Source organism: Tiliqua scincoides, chromosome 2 (genome assembly GCF_035046505.1).
Source record: "Tiliqua scincoides isolate rTilSci1 chromosome 2, rTilSci1.hap2, whole genome shotgun sequence".
In the NCBI taxonomy this organism is placed as follows: Eukaryota; Metazoa; Chordata; class Lepidosauria; order Squamata; family Scincidae; genus Tiliqua; species Tiliqua scincoides.
Window position 1 is genome coordinate 225,054,539 of NC_089822.1, and position 16,737 is coordinate 225,071,275.

Here is a 16,737-nt window from a genome sequence, read left to right on the forward strand (position 1 = left end):
TGGTTCTTGCTTAGGAAGACACGGTTCTAGATTCCTTACATAGAAACGGTCCCTGTAGTTCCCATGAAACTAATAAGGATTTACTCTTCAACAGCTTGGAGGACATCAAGGTCAGTTACAGAGATGAAATAATGGCATTTATCTACAGAGAGACGTCAGTTAATGACTTGGTTGGGCTGCCGGTCAATGCATTCAAGTATCCAATCAGTGCTGAATTGTAGTAATGATCATATTCAAGCAATGGTTGGCAACCTTCAGTCTCGAAAGACTATGGTATAAGCCTACAGCACCCGGTATTCCCCGGCGGTCTCCCATCCAAGTACTAACCAGGCCTGACCCTGCTTAGCTTCCGAGATCAGACGAGATCGGGCATGTGCAGGGTAACAGTTGCTGTCATACAACATCACTAACATAATCCATCAAACTGTGGGATGGGAGATGAGATCCACAAGCCCCATTCCTAATATTAGCAAAATCATGGCCCATTCAGTAGTCATGGAAAAACAGTAGCTAAGCAGACTTCTATGAAAGGTCACCTGTCCATCTCTTGTAATAAAACATGGAAGAAATAAGTTTGGAAAATCATATTGATAAAGGTATAGCAAAAGGTATAGCAAAACACCTATGTAACCGATTTTGGAAAGAAAGAACGAAGTCTTCGTTGCACTTGGAGCCAATGCACAATGCACACATGTATGCCCACCATTTGATGACTGCCAAATCATGCAATTACTTTCATGCGTGAATTGGATGTCACAGATATAACAGAAGTTCCAATGCGGCCAACTTCAAGAACATGTGAGAGGCTCTGCAGGGACAAAAACACTCTACTTCCACCCATGTCAATGATACATGTGCTAGCCCCACTCCCCCCACATCCAAGCATTTGCAGAAACAAATGCTAAATTTGGGAAAGTTTCTCCTTGTGTTTGAAACTCTGGAACATGTATATTATTTAGTAGTATATATACTACTAGTAGTATATAAGTAGGATTTAGAATGCTACTTTCAAAGTAGTTTTAGTAGTGGATTTAGACTCACAGCTACACAAACTTACCTGGAAGCCATGGGGAATGGCCAGGACACGCTTGTGCCTTGAGCACACATGTCCGTAAATGTGACAAATTCAGCTGTCAGTCATCAAGCCAAGTTTATGCATGCACATTTATAACTTGATGACTGAGGGCCCAATCCTGAACAGTGTGCATTGGCAGGCCCTAGCACGAGGCAAGAGCCAGTGGTAGCGCAGTGCTGGCTGATGTTGGGCTAACGCCGGGCGCCCTCCAAAACTTCACTGCTTGGTGGTCGTACGGACTACCGAGCAGTGGAGAAGTAAGTGGAGGCATGGGGGAGTGGGGAGGAGGTGTTCTGGGGAGGGGGGAGGCGGGAGGTGGGGAGAGGGCAGGGAGAAGGTGTTCCCGGGGCAGGGAGCAGGGAGGGAGGGAGGTGGGACCAGTGGAGCGAAGTTCCACTGGATTCAGAGCCTCCATGATGAGCTCACCACCCTACATGGAGGCTGTTATATAGTGGGTCCATGCGAATAAAGGAAGGCATAGTGATAACAGCTCAATGCATTTATTCCATCTTCAGAACAGAACCTAGCAAAATACAAGGCAAACCCCAGGCTTTTTATAGCCTTTAACTCCACTCCGACTTCCCGTGATTGGTGCAATTGAAACCTTAACTAGAGGGCCAATTGGATGGTAGGATTTCGATCCATCACCCGATTGGCCAGCCATAAGTCTGGGCCAATCGGTTATGCAGGATTTCGATCCTGCATAACTTACATAACAGAGGTCTTGATTCACCACCAACCATTGTGGGGCTACTTGCTTTACCCAAGGAAAGGGGATGAAAGTCCCCTTCTCCCAAGGAGCTGGCGGCGGCTGCCCAGCACCCCAGGCAGCTCAGGATTGGGCCATAAGGCTGCAATTCTATGCACACTTTCCTGGGAGTAAGCCCAACTTAATACAATGAGGCTTACTTCTGAGTAGACAGATTGTGCTGTTAAACCAGCTTATGATGACCTGCATAAGTTAATTAATTTTCCCAGTTTATGATCAACAGAGCACTTTATCATCATTCTCATAGCGCCCATCATCATCTGTAAGGAAACAGAGTGATGTGCATGTATGTATGAACCAATCCTAGGTTTCTAGCAGAAGCACCTGACCTCGGTTCTCCAGCAAAACAGCTCTTGCTGAGGATGAGTAGTTGTACCCAAGTAATGATGAAACAATTGTTTCCTTTGAAACTCAGCGCAGGGAAGAGTGGTTCAAGGCCAAACTGTTCTACAGGCAGACCAGAGTTGTTTTTTTCATTTTCGCTGGATCATGCCTTTGAATATCACACTAGGTTGCTTTGCTCAGAGGCTGTGGAAGAAATGTAGCTGAACTTGCTAACTCAGTAAGAGGCACACTGAACTGCAGTTACCTTTTGATCCGATGTGGCAACCGCAATTGTTTACCTTTGATTACATAAACAAAGTTGCTGGGTCACTTTAAGCCACCTTTTTCTTTTTTTTAAAAAAATGTGCAAATAAACAGCTCAGGAAGATGCTCAGTTCCTCTCCTCCTGCAAAATAATACATGTTGCAGAACAGACTTCCCAAGGACCAATCAAACTTTTTTTCTTCATTTTTTTGTAGACATCAACATGCTTACTGTTTCACTTTTGAATGGTTTCAACCAAAGAAATGAGATGAATCAATCCAGGACAAACAGGGTCCAATATTTCAGCTCTTGTCCACCATAAACATTGAGAAGGGTTTGATGTTCCTACACATTTAAAAAGAATTTGACTAATCTGACATTGGAGCCAAACAGGTCGGTCTCTCTCTCTCTCTCTCTCTCTCTCTCTCTCTCACACACACACACACACACACACACACACACATGAGTAATATGTCTGATACATCAATTCTCTCTCTCTCTCTCTCTCTCTCTCTCACACACACACACACACACACACACACGAACGAGTGATATGTCTGATACATCAGTTTCATAAGTGGTTTCATGCTTTTCCAAATATTGTTTCAGTCCTTGCACAAAGTCCAAATACAAAACACATGAAAGAAGAAATGTTTTAAAACTAAGCAAGATTTATATATGAGGGTCGCCCAGAAAGTAATGCACCACATTTTTTTTTTTCAACAATTATTTATTGAACACAATGAAACTTACATTTCCTTAGCTTAGTAGCTTAGTAGAACCTATTATTAGAGATTTTAGTAATGACTGGGGAAGGACTGGGCCTTTCGTTTACATATACAGTACTTTCAAGGGACAAGAGGTTTAAAAAAAATAGATGTGTGCACAGCTGAAACGGAGGGGTACAAGTGTGTGTTCGTTGCACATGAGAATCCTGCCTGAGTTCAGAAACAGTTCCTTCAAAGTAGCCCTCCCTGTAGTTTAAGAAGTGGTTTTCTTGGAAATTGCACCTTCCTCTATGCCAGTGTTTCTCAACCACCAGAGTGGTACTTGAGGTGGTGTCTGGTGGTACTTGCTGGACCCCTGAACTCCTGGCAGCGAGACCAGGAGCGTGACACAATAAACAGTGGTAGGTGGCTCCACAGTATGCTTTTCCACACTGGAAAAAGCCCTCCGGTCCACCCTGAGCCTCTTACTGGTGTTTGTTGTGTTGCATCTGACCCCCCAACCCAGAAGTAACTGGCAATGATGTCATCGTCAGTTACTTCCAGTGCAACTTCAAATAGGTGGACCATGTGAAGTGGTACGGCGGAGGACAAACGTTGAGAAACACTGCCCTATGCACCTTACGGGAATTAAAATCAGTTGGATTGCTCTTACTAGCACTGCTACACTTCCAGTAGAGGGCCTACAGTAATAGGAACCAATGAAATGAATCATTAGTGTGTAATGATGAGGGTCTCTCCCTTGGAGGCCTTCAGCTTAGCACCTCATTGGTCCACACTACCCTGCAATTGACTATGTGCCTGTCACCTGGGCCCAGCACCTGTGGCCAGGAGTTCCTCAGGAGCAGGGGTTTCCTCAGGGGTAGGGGCCTCCTCGGGGGTAAGACATGAGTACTGTCAGGACTAGGGCCCCAAGCAGGACACCTCCCTGGGAGTAGGGCCTAGGGCCTCCTGGGAGCAGCCACGTGGCCAGAAGGGGTGGGGCTGGCCAAGCCAGAGGCTGGCTTCATAAGGAGCCTGGGCAGCCTAGGGAGAGGTCACTCCTCTCCAGGCAGCAGCAGTGCTGGAGAGAAGGCCAGAGGGGGGGGGGGTAGCAACCCTGGCCTTATTTGGACGATTCTGGCCCTGAAGGGGGTTTTGCCTACCTCAGCCCTGGAGAGAGGGAGCTGGGACTAGGAGCTTCCAGAACCAGGACCTGCCCAGGCCCCTGGGGTGACCTCGGGAGAGATGAGGTTACTGACCCAAGGACTCACAGCCAGCTCTCCCCAATGGTGGCCAGCTGACTGAGGGGCAAGCACTGAGGTACTTGGGGCCCTCCTGAGGACATCTGGGCTGACCCCGGACAACAGTACTGCAGCTCTCGGGGACCCATACCCCTGGACAACAGGCACCAGCCGGAGAGCTCTGCCTGGAACCTCAAGGGGTCGGGAAGGGTCGGGGAAAGATCCTATCGTGTGCCGACGGCATGAGTCTGAGTAAGGCAAAGGGGCCTGTGACGTAACAGGCCCCATGAATGTCAAGCGGCTGACTCAAGTAAACCATCTATGCCAAACGGCTGTGTCTGCCTCCCGTCCTTTTTTCCGCTGCCAACCGCCCTTCATCGACAGGGTAAGCCCCCCCCCCATGCTTGGTTGCACACCAATGGGCGGGGTGTCCGCCCACCATGGACATTACAGTGCCTCTGCATCTGAGAAGAGCAAGGGCAGCCAATCTTCCTTCTTGGGGAGGCTATACTCCTGTCTTTGACAGGCTCATCACAACCATCAGCCTGTCAATCACCAACAGGAGAGTTTGATTTCAAAGAAGCCAGAGCGATAAATCCTGCCCCGTCTCCTTCACTTACAGCAACTTGTGTGCACTGACAAGCCTCCATTATGCTCTTAATTTGCTTGTTAAGCTGATGTTTCGCAGAACTACAGATAACTTCTCCAAGATGTTTCACAACTGGGGCCAACATTCACAGAAGAGACCCTGTGTTCCTACAGTGGTGTGGCCAAGGCCTTACGCAACCTGTTTTAAATGGCCTTTGGGGATTCTGCCTCGCCAGTTCAAGTGAAGTGGCAGACATCTCTGCATGTGTGAGGAGAATCGGCCTTTGTTAGACGCTGTTTTGCATTCCCCTTTGGGTCAAGACCTTCTGAAATGATTTGTCGGTCTTTACATGTTGTGGAGTCCACACAGCATCCCGAGGACATGCCCCCAGCTCTGCATACAGCAGACCTAAGCCCTGGAGACCCTGTACCCTCTGACATGGAGGTAGGAGTGCCCAGTGCTAGTTGGAATACAACACTTTCCTCTGTTCCAGTATTTGAGCTTGCTGCTGCACTGCACTGCATCAGCTAGACACGATGGCTACAGAAACATGAAATAATCTGTATGGGGCCTGAGAGACTCCTTCTCTGGAACAGAAATATTATTTTTTCAGTTAATGGGGGCACTGAGTCAGTGCAAGCAATTTATTTATTTTTTTGCCACTGAAATACTCTAGAGCAGTGGTTCTCAAACTTTTTAGCACCAAGAACCACTTTTTAGAATGACAATCTGTCAGGACCCACCGGAAGTGACCTGGAAGTGTCATTAAGCTGGCAGTGATATCATCCCCAGGAGTGACATCATTGAACAGGAAAATTTTGAACATCCCCCAATATGACAAAATCCAATCAATCAAAAGTTTACAATAAGTTAAAAAAAATTATTAAAATAAAGAACTCTCTTAACCCTCCCAGGCAATCACTGATCTGTTTTTAAAAAATTCCACAAACATCCAAAAGGCTGCAGTCCTACTCACACTTACCCAGAAGTAAGCCTCGTTCACTATCATTATTTAAAACATGTACATGGTAGCCTGTTAAAAGTACAGATCTCTAACATTTCCCCAAATGCAGCCACTTACCACAGTCGCATGCATTATATAATAAAAATAAAATACACATTGGAATAATGGGGACCCACCTGAAATTGGCTCGTGATCCACCAAGTGGGTCTCAACCCACAGTTTGAGAAGTACTGCTCTAGAGTCTTTGAAATCTAAGCATTTGTTGCCTGTGTGAAACTTATGTTCACACATTAGATAAACCCTCCTACTGCAACAGCTGGTGCAGTGAAATCCTTGGTCAACCATACGGTGTACCCCTGGTACCCATGGATCCAGCATCTGAACTGGAATTGGCTTTCTGAGGTCTCTGGCAGGCCTTTTGAGGCCCGACAAGCCAACAAGGCACTTCCAGTCATGTTCGGAGGTCCTCTGAGGGCCCTCCTGTGAATCTCAATATCTGCAGGTTCAGGATCCAGGAAGAAAACCCCCATGGACACTGAGGTCCAACCTGTACACTTGGAATCACTGAGAGCAACAAACTTAACCTGTGTACCAGGGTGTGTACAAATCAACAAGGGTTGCAATCCTACCCACATTTTCCTGGGAGTAAGTCCCATTGTATACATTGAGACTTACTTTAAAGTAGACGTGCATAGGGTTGTGCTGTAAATCAAAGGGATAAGTTCCTTCCATGGAAATTACAGATCATAGGTCAGAGAAAGATGCTTTATACAGAGTCAGACCATTGATTCGTTTTCAACACAATAAGCGGGGAGGGAAGGGGCTATTCAGCCAGGATGGGAACTCGAGTCCGAGTTGTAAAAACATGTGTTTTTTGCTGACTCATGCAGACTTGAGTCACCTGCACTGATAACTCTGGCATTGATTCTCTGCCTGTGTCTGGGTGTGCTTGCTTTCTTTTTTGCGATGTGAAAGACCTCATGGGGCCATCATTCAGACTGGGTGAGCAGCAAGGAAGGGTTAATGTTTTGCTTTCGCATTGAGCAGCAGGGAGGTGAGAGCGGGATCTCTTGTCCATCTCTGAAGAAAGCAATGATATTGGATGAAGGATGGGCAGTCTGATTTTTCCCCTTTGGATGAGGGAGGGCAGAAGGAGGAGTCCAAGGGGGTTCTTGCCTTAGAATTGTCTCGAGAAGCCCTGGGAGGGGGAAAAAGAAGGCAGGGAAGTCGGGGAGGAGGCCACGCTTTCCAACCTCATGGCTCTGTGGGCTCCATTTGTTACTAGGGAGGAGAAAGCCTCATTGAATGGCCAGTGCAAATGGCACTACTTCTGAGTACAGTTGCAAAGAATTGGGACATACTGTTAAATCTCCCAGCTCCCTCCTGCCTCTTGCTGCTTTTGTCCCCTCTCTCATGCAGTTCACCGCACCCTCTCCCACCTTGTTTACAGATGAGATGGGAACATCAGGGGAGTGTTTAAAAAGAACTCCAACACACACACACACACACACACACACACACACACACACACACAGAGAGAGAGAGAGAGAGAGAGAGAGCGCGCTCGGCAGCAGCTCCATTTTTTCCCCTCAGCTGACTTTTTAATGGAAAAGACTCAAGGCTCGGATCTTTTAGAGTCCCCCAAATGCTCTGGGTGACTTGGAAAGTCCGCATATGTCCCATTATGACTTGTTTGCTAATCAAGTTGCAGATGGCAGAGACTCATGACTCGACTCGAGTCAAGCCATGCTGAACTCGCCCATCCCTGTTATTCAGAAGCAGGAGTGGATGGAGCGTTGCGGCAGCTGTACGCTCCTGGATCCTAACCAAATTTTCGCAGCCAGTCATGACGCCTGCCTCTCCTTGGACATACACCAGCAAAATCAATGGTGTAGGTCCAAGAAGACCCATTGTTGGCCAGGTGACCTACAGACTGGTACCTTTTCCAGGTACTTCTTCCAGTGGTTCCTCTTCCAGGTACCTCTTGCAGGCTATCTGGTCACTCACACACCTTATTATAACATGCAGTGCATGCTCCTTTAGAGTGGCTGCATACTGTAAAATAGTGGGGGATAGGATTGGGCTGCCCACAGTTATACTGATGATGGGGCAGGAAGACATGGTTCAGACATTACATCAAATCACCATAGAATTCTACTACATCCCCTTCTCTTAAGCACTTTGAGATAAGCTCTTTGGAATGGGCTATAGTTCAGTGGAAGATCATCTGCTTTGCATGTAAAAGGTACCAGGTTCAATCCCTGGCATCTCCTGAAGCACAGAAAAAAGTTCTTTTCTGAAACCCTGTACAGCCGCTGCCATTGAATGGCGGACCTCCCCAGCTCTGCACCCTGGGGAAAAGGTCCGTGATACACCCACCACAGGGATGTTGTCTCCCCTGCATGCAAATCCACCCCACCCCCACCCCCACCACCTATCTGAAGCTCACAGAGCCTCGTGCAACTCCAGGATATGTCAGGGACACCTGAGTTTCCTCTACGCTTTAAACTGTGCTTTCGGTAAACCAGAAGCTCAGTTTCTGACCCCATCAGGAGCCTCAGAGCGGCTTCCACTGGGTCCTAAAGGCACACAAGCCTCCGCACCCGGGGCATTTGCCCCATCGACTTAATGGGAGGTCCGCCACAGCTGCCATTCATGGCCTGTAATAGCCAACAAGAAATTTAGCAATTGACCACAATGCAATAGCATTTTTACAATTCCATGTTATGACCCACAGTAGCATTTGATAAGTAGTATTGACAAACCCGTCTTTCATATTCTCCTGTGGCAGACAGAAGTCAGGTGAGCCATTTAAGAAAGGTAAGGGGGACAATACACATGCTCTTATGATTGGGAGCCCAATCCTATGCATGTCTACTCAGAAGTAACTCCCATTCGAGTCAGTGGGGCTTACTCCCAGGAAAGTGTAGATAGGATTGGGCTGTTAGACCACATACAATTATCATCTTAAAAGCACCTATTTCTTTAGTTTTAATGCATTACCAAAAAATACTAACAAATTATCTTAAAATACATTTTTTGGCAATTTGAATTATTATCAGTACTATTCCATTTGATCTTTCTTTTCCATCCCCAGAATCCTCAAGCTGGTCCTTAAATATATCCAACCAAGAGCAGGCCTTTGAGCCTTATGAATCACTGCTATCAGAAATGGTTCCCTTGACAAAACAAGATAAATATCATACATTAAGAAGAGGACAGCAGCTTAGACTGCACTGATGAATAAACAGAACACAGAATGTTTCCAAGAGAACCTTCTGGTGAGTGTTTTCTCTCAACCTTCCACTCTCATTTACCTGAGAGAGTTTATAAAATTACGCATGTAGGATGCGATGCCAGTAGGCTCTTCTTGCCCCCGCCAGGGTTATAGTTAACTAAATTGGACCACAGTTGTGCTGCTGGAGCAGTGAAACTCATGCCCAACTCATTGTCCAGTTCTAAGCTTACAAATGGTAGGAGGCAATATTTTAAAACTTCTTTAGACAAACATTTTTAGGGGGTGAGCATTTTAAAATGGCTCTTAGATTATGGTTGTGTGCTGTTGTGTGGTGTTATATAATGGGTTTCCTAAAATTTTGTATCAGTGGTTCCCAACCTTTGTCAGGACGCTACCCCCTTAAGGAAGGTGGCGATCTGACTAGGGACCCATAGTGCCTTTAGTGTGACACTTCTGAGTTTTGCAGAACTTTGCACAACTACAAGCAAGTAAGTAAAAAAACCTATCTTTTACTTACCCATGTTCGGCAGCATCAGAGAAACCCAGAAATGTCATACTAATGGTACAACAGGACCCCAGTCAGGTCCTTAAAAGGGCAGCATCCCAACCAAAAATGTGCACACCTGCCCTGGGGAGTTGCAACCCACAGCTTGGGAACCACTGTTTTATACGAGTGGTTGTATGAAGTGGCTCGTATGAAGCCTTCATGAAATAATTTATTTCTGTTTTATAAGCTGCCACAGACTTCTTTCAGAAGGGAGTGATTCAATGAAAGAAAGAGTTTGAAAATGGAACTAAAGCTTCCCCTCAGTCCCAGAAATTTCATCTTCTAAAATGCTAGGCAGGGTATTTGCTTGTTTCATAAGAAGTGTACACTCAATTCAAAAGGTGAAGGCTTCACCTTCCAATGGACTACAAGGGGACTTCTCAGGAAATACATACAGGATACCCTATTACTAGGGTAGATTTTCTGAAGCTCCCGTATGTAATTCACCATCGTAGTCACTAATAGGGCATAGGACATAATGCAACAGCCTTGAAGAGGCTAAGTAGGACTTGGTATAGTCTTTGATAGAAGAGGGAGAGCAGGGAAGATTGCAGAGGAGGGAGGGGGGAGAGGGAGTTGTGGGTACTTGGGAATTGCAGAGGGAGAGCAGGGATGAGGCAAACGGATTGCAGAGGGGGGATTGCAGAGGGGGGAAGAGGGAGTTGTGGGTATTTGGGAATTGCAGAGGGAGAGCATCATCCTGCATCATCCACCTGCGTCATCCCCCAGGGGCTGGGGATAAGAACAGGACATCGGTTTGGCTGTACTTGTCGTAAGAGGCGACTAAACAGCCACCGGGTAGATGGGACTCGTCAGCCTGCAAAGGCAGCTCATCTGAGAGAAGGAAACTCTGACCTCAAACCTCCACTGCCTTGTGGCTACATCCAGTTATGGAAAAGGCTTCAGGAGTCAACCTCGAGGCAAAATCGGGAGCCGGAGTCCCTGAGGCAGTTCATGGCTGAACACAGTCACGTTCTGGCAACACCTGCAATGCTGCTGGAACCAACCGTAGTGGCTTCTGCCTTTCCATTGGACCATTCCAGCAATGTGGAGAGGGGGGACTTGCTGCATGGGTAACAGCCTATCCTCCATACCTTCTTTACTCAGGCTTCGCGCACTGGAGAGGACACTCCAGCTTCGCCATACGTCGTCGGCACAACACGGGAAGCAGCAGTTTACCGGTTATAAGTCTTCACTCGATTGGCGTAGAGCGTGACGCCAGGGGCTGCTTCCAACGGTGGGAGAGATCATTGCATCTCATTGGGCAGCTACCGCCTGCCTTAAGCTGGGCAGTCCCCAGCCAGTAAGGTGTTGCCTCGCCACGGTCCGTTAACCTCATGGGGTGAGTGGGGTTTAGGGTGAAAACCGACAAGCGGATCGACAACTCTGCACCATGCAACAGAAAACAGAAAACTCCTGCCCTAAAGCTGGGCACCTGGAACGTAAGGACAATGACACCTGGCTTCTCTTATGACCTGCAAGAAATAGACGACACACGCAAAACAGCTGTCATCGACATGGAGCTGAGCAGACTGCAGATGGACATCGTCGCCCTTCAAGAGACGAGGCTGACAGATACCGGATCTGTCAAGGAGAAAAATTTCTCATTTTTCTGGCAGGGAAAATCACCAAACGAAACCAGGGAACATGGCGTTGGCTTTGCGGTCAGAAATACCCTGATGGAATCCATCATCCCACCTACAATCCGGCTCGTGCTCTTAGGTCATCAGAGAAGGCCTTTTTACAAGTGCCGCCGTCTAGGGAGGTACGTGGGGCGGCTGCAAGAAATAGGGCCTTCTCAGTAGTGGCACCAGCGCTATGAAACCCCCTTCCCCTTGACTTAAGAATGGCTCCCTCTCTTGAGACCTTTCAGCGAGGCCTGAAGACCCTTCTATTTAAACAAGCCTTCTGAGTTCTCGGCCTTTTAACATCTTTTTAACATCTTTTAATATTTTTTACAGGCCTGATTCTTTTATGACTTGCTGCTGCTCTATGCTCTTTTTACCTATTTTATACTCTGACTGCTGTTTTTTATGATGTGTTAATATGTTTTTATTTGTTTTTAAATAATGTTTTTAATATGTTGTAAGCCGCCTTGAGTCCCTTTCGGGGAGAAAGGCGGGGTAAAAATAAAGTTATTATTATTATTATTATTACTGTGGGAAGTGAAAGAATTTTGTCCCTGCAGCTTCAGTCATCAGCAGCACCTGTCACTCTCATCAGTGCTTATGCACCGACTCTGTCGTCTCCAGCAGAAGCCAAAGACAATTTCTATGATGACCTGGCCACCACTATCAAGAAGATCCCTGTAAAAGAGCCACTGTTCATCCTCGGCAATTTCAGTGCTAGAGTTGGTGCTGATAACAGTTCGTGGCCCACTTGCTTAGGTCAGTTCGGCACTGGGAGGATGAACGAAAATGGCCAACGCCTGCTAGAGTTTTGCTGTCATCACGGTCTCTGTGTCAGCAACACCTTCTTCAACACAAAGCCCCAACATAAAGTCTCTTGGAGACACCCAAGATCAAAGCACTGGCACCAGCTCGACCTGATTCTCACCAGACGCTCCAGCCTTCCCAGCATGAAGATCACATGCAGCTATCAGGGTGCTGCCTGCGACACTGACCACTCCCTCGTGTGCAGCAGAGTGAAACTGCAAAAAAAGTGACTGTATCACACGAAAAAGGAAGGAAGACCTCGCATTGATACCAGCAAGACCAGGGATCAGAGAAAAGTGGAGGAATTTGCACGAGAGCTTGAGGAATCTCTTCCAGGCCCGGCTGATGCAAACGCATCCAACAGATGGGAACATTTCAAGAATATCGTTTACAACAACGCCTCGTCCATATTCGGCAAGAAGACCAACAAGGCGGCAGACTGGGTTGAAGCCCACTCTGAGGAGTTGACACCAGTCATTGAGGAAAAGAGGAGAGCTCAAGCAGCATACAAGGCCTGTCCCAGTGAGCGCAACCTGCAGGTCCTCCGAGGTGCTCGCAGCAAAGTCCAGCAGACTGCCAGGAGATGTGCTAACGACTACTGGCTCCAGCTCTGTTCCCAGATACAGATAGCAGCTGACACGGGCAACATCAAGGGGATATATAATGGTATCAAGCAGGCCCTAGGTCCAACACAGAAGAAAATTGCCCCTTTGAAGTCTGCCGCAGGCGAGGTCATCCAGGATCGGGCGCAGCAGATGGAACGCTGGGTGCAGCACTACTCTGAGCTATATTCCAGAGAAAATGTAGTCACCAAAGAAGCGCTGAACATCATTGAGTGCCTGCCTGTGCTGGAGGAGCTTGACAGTGAACCAACCCTAGAAGAACTTCACGTTCTTTGGCAAGGCACCTGGAAAAGACAGCATCCCTGCTGAAGTCCTGAAGTGCTGTAAAGAAATCATCGTCACTGAGCTGCATGAAATCCTCTGTCTCTGTGGGAGAGAAGGTGGAGTACCTCAAAACATGAGGGATGCAAACATCATCACGCTGTACAAGAACAAAGGCGACAGGGGTGACTGCAACAACTACCATGGCATCTCTCTCCTTGGCGTTGTAGGAAAGCTGTTTGCTCGAGTTGCACTAAAGAGGCTCCAGGTACTTGCAGAGAGCATCTATCCAGAATCGCAGTGCGGTTTCCAAGCCAACAGGTCCACCACTGATATGGTATTCTCCCTTAGACAACTGCAGGAGAAATGCAGGGAACGACGACAGCCACTCTTTATAGCCTTCATAGATCTCACGAAGGCTTTCGACCTGGTCAGCAGGGACAGCCTCTTCAAGATTCTCCCCAAGATTGGATGTCCACCCAGGCTCCTCAGCATCATCAGATCTTTCCACAAGGACATGAAGGACACTTTTGTCTTTGATGGCTCCACATCAGACCTCTTTGAAGCAGAGTGAAGCAGGGCTGTGTTCTTGCACCAACCTTGTTTGGGATTTTCTTCACTGTCCTGCTGAAGCATTCCTTTGGAACTACAACAGAAGGCATCTATCTCCGGACCAGATCAGACGGAAAGCTCTTCAACCTCTCCAGACTGAGAGCAAAGTCCAAAGTCCAGCTGAAATGTCTGCGTGACTTCCTCTTTGCCGACGATGCAGCTGTCACTACCCACTCTGCCAAAGATCTCCAGCAGCTCATGAAACATTTTAGCAAGGCCTGCAAAGATTTTGGACTGACAATCAGCCTGAAGAAAACACAGGTCATGGTTCAGGATGTGGACTCACCTCTCTGCATTACAATCTCTGCGCATAAACTGGAGGTTGTCCATGACTTTGTGTACCTTGGCTCAACGATCTCCGATACTCTTTCTCTCGATACAGAGCTAAATAAACACATCGGTAAAGCAGCTACCACATTTTCCAGACTCACAAAGAGAGTCTGGTCCAACAAGAAGCTGACGGAATGTACCAAGATCCAGGTCTACAGAGCTTGCGTCCTGAGTACACTTCTGTACTGCAGCGAGTCATGGACTCTTCGTTCACAATAGGCGAGGAAACCGAACGCTTTCCACATGCGCTGCCTCCGATGCATCCTCGGCATCACCTGGCAGGACAAAGTTCCAAACAACACAGTACTGGAATGAGCTGGAATCCCTAGCATGTATGCACTGCTGAAACAGAGATGCCTGCGTTGGCTTGGTCATGTTGTGAGAATGGATGATGGCCAGATCCCAAAGGATCTCCTCTATGGAGAACTCGTGCAAGGAAAGCACCCTACAGGTGGACCACAGCTGCGATTCAAGGACAACTGCAAGAGGGAGCTGAAGGCCTTAGGTGTGGACCTCAACAGGTGGGAAACCCTGGCCTCTGAGCAGCCTGCTTGGAGGCAGGCTGTGCAGCATGGCCTTTCCCAGTTTGAAGAGACACTTGGTCAACAGACTGAGGCAAAGAGGCAAAGAAGGAAGGCCCGTAGCCAGGGAGACAGACCAGGGACAGACTGCACTTGCTCCCAGTGTGGAAGGGATTGTCACTCCCGAATCGGCCTTTTCAGCCACACTAGACGCTGTTCCAGAACCACCATTCAGAGCGCGATACCATAGTCTTTCGAGACTGAAGGTTGCCAACTAGAGACATGATAGAAAAGAAGGCTGCTTGGGAAACCTATAGAAGCCATCTTGAGCGCCTTGGAGGAAAGGTGAAATACATATGTAAGACTTAAATGCGTACTACTTTCATGATAAAGAAATGAAATGATTTGAGACAAAATAGACATTCTGCCTACCAAATATTTTGGTTTGGGTATTATGAAATTTTGAATGGATGGTGGGTTTCCATTATGCCATCCAAACCTACTTCTTTGGAAACAGACCCAAGATAATGACCGGATTACAATTAAACCATGCCAGATGTGAAAATTAACATACGCCGACCATATTACTTTCATTACACAATCTGCCCTCTCGGTAATGGGGTGGTGAATGGCAAGCATGAGACAGAAATCTAAGACTGCAGGTCCATGTACTCACAGAGCTGGTTTGAAAAATTACATGATTAACAACTTGTGCCCCTAAACCCACAGCTGGTGGCTTAACTGGAATAGTATGGATGTTCTGAAAAACATGCAGCAAAGTTACACCTCTAGTCTGTAAGGGACATAGTTTAACATTTTGATTCCCCCTCAGAGAAAGATGCTCCTGTAGATTTCTTTGAAACAGATCCAAAAACACTTCCATAAAGCAGTCAGAAGTGCCATGTTGGGATTCATCATTGAACAAAAAGAAGCAATGGAATGCCAGAAAATGTCAAATAGGTAATACATAATGCAAAGCAACCATAGTTCCCCAAAACACTGATGAAGAACCAACAAATCTTGGGAGGGTGAACCTTCAATTCAGTGTTGATAATTAATCAGCTATCCTGTTCATACTGCATGCATCCAGTCAGTTTTCAGCATATTGGAGGTCTTCAGAGGAGTTCTATTGATACCCACCATTCAATCATCTGTTACAGTCACAATATTCAGTCAGACTATTTATTAACCAATGACGGAATTCAGTCTTTTTGCCAAAATGTCTCATTTCTGAGACCTCATATAAGCACTATTTCTTTCTTTCAACCTTTGGCTTAGATGTCTCACTGATATATTTAGAAACAACTTTCCATGGACCCCAATGATCAAATTAATCAATGTGTCCAGTGTTAACGAACCTGGAGAATTACTGTTTTGCAAACAGTCCCATCGGCAATTGCAAAATGGCCTTTTCTTGTTGCTCTTGCGTATTTCACAACAGTCACTTAGACAAATGCCAAGCCAAGAACAGGGATCTTGCGACACTGTCTTATCGGTGTCTTATCACTGCAGCTGAAAAACACACATCTGCAGCGTCATGCCCTCCATTGATCCACCATGTTGGATGGTGGCCTAGAGTTTGTTACAGCAAGGCCAAGAAAAACAAAGGGAATGTACTTCATTTGTATGAAAGAGAATTCATTGTTGGGCTTTCAGAGCAGCATAGAATCATAGCATTCCTTGCACAAGCTGAGCTTATATCCTTTACTGATGTTATTTGACCAAAACTGCAATCCTTTGCAAGCTTACTTACGGCTAGACCTGTGATGAATGTCCTGACAGACCCCAAAATATTCAACTGGACTTGTATTTCAGTAAAAATACATAAGATTGGGCTGTGTGGGCAAAACTGCATGACATACAGTTACAGGATTTTTTCTCCTGTTGGTTTGTTTTCTTTTCCCCAAAATGGAGAAGTCTTATAGGCCATAAGGGAGAGCAAGAGATGGGGTCACCAAACCCATTCCCTTTCTGTTTATTTCTCATTCCAAATCATCTCACCAGCAGAAACAAGTAGACCGGGAGGGTGCATAATTCTGAGCAAACAAGTCGCAAAATAGCTCCACCCTCATTTCTCTTTTCACACAAGTACAACTTTCCAGGCTGCTTTTCATTTTAAAAAAATGGGGAAATTTGTGTCTTGTTTAATATAATCATAATCATAATGTTTAGCATTTGCATAATGCTTCTTGACTGTGCATGGTTGGCAACCTTCAGTCTCGAAAGACTATGGTATA

General features: G+C 46.6%; 1 pseudogene; it reads right to left on the reverse strand.

The window, feature by feature from the left end:
* Positions 1-278: 278 nt before the first annotated feature.
* LOC136643137 (5S ribosomal RNA) lies at positions 279-395 on the reverse strand (annotated as a pseudogene).
* Between the last annotated feature and the right edge of the window lie 16,342 nt (positions 396-16,737).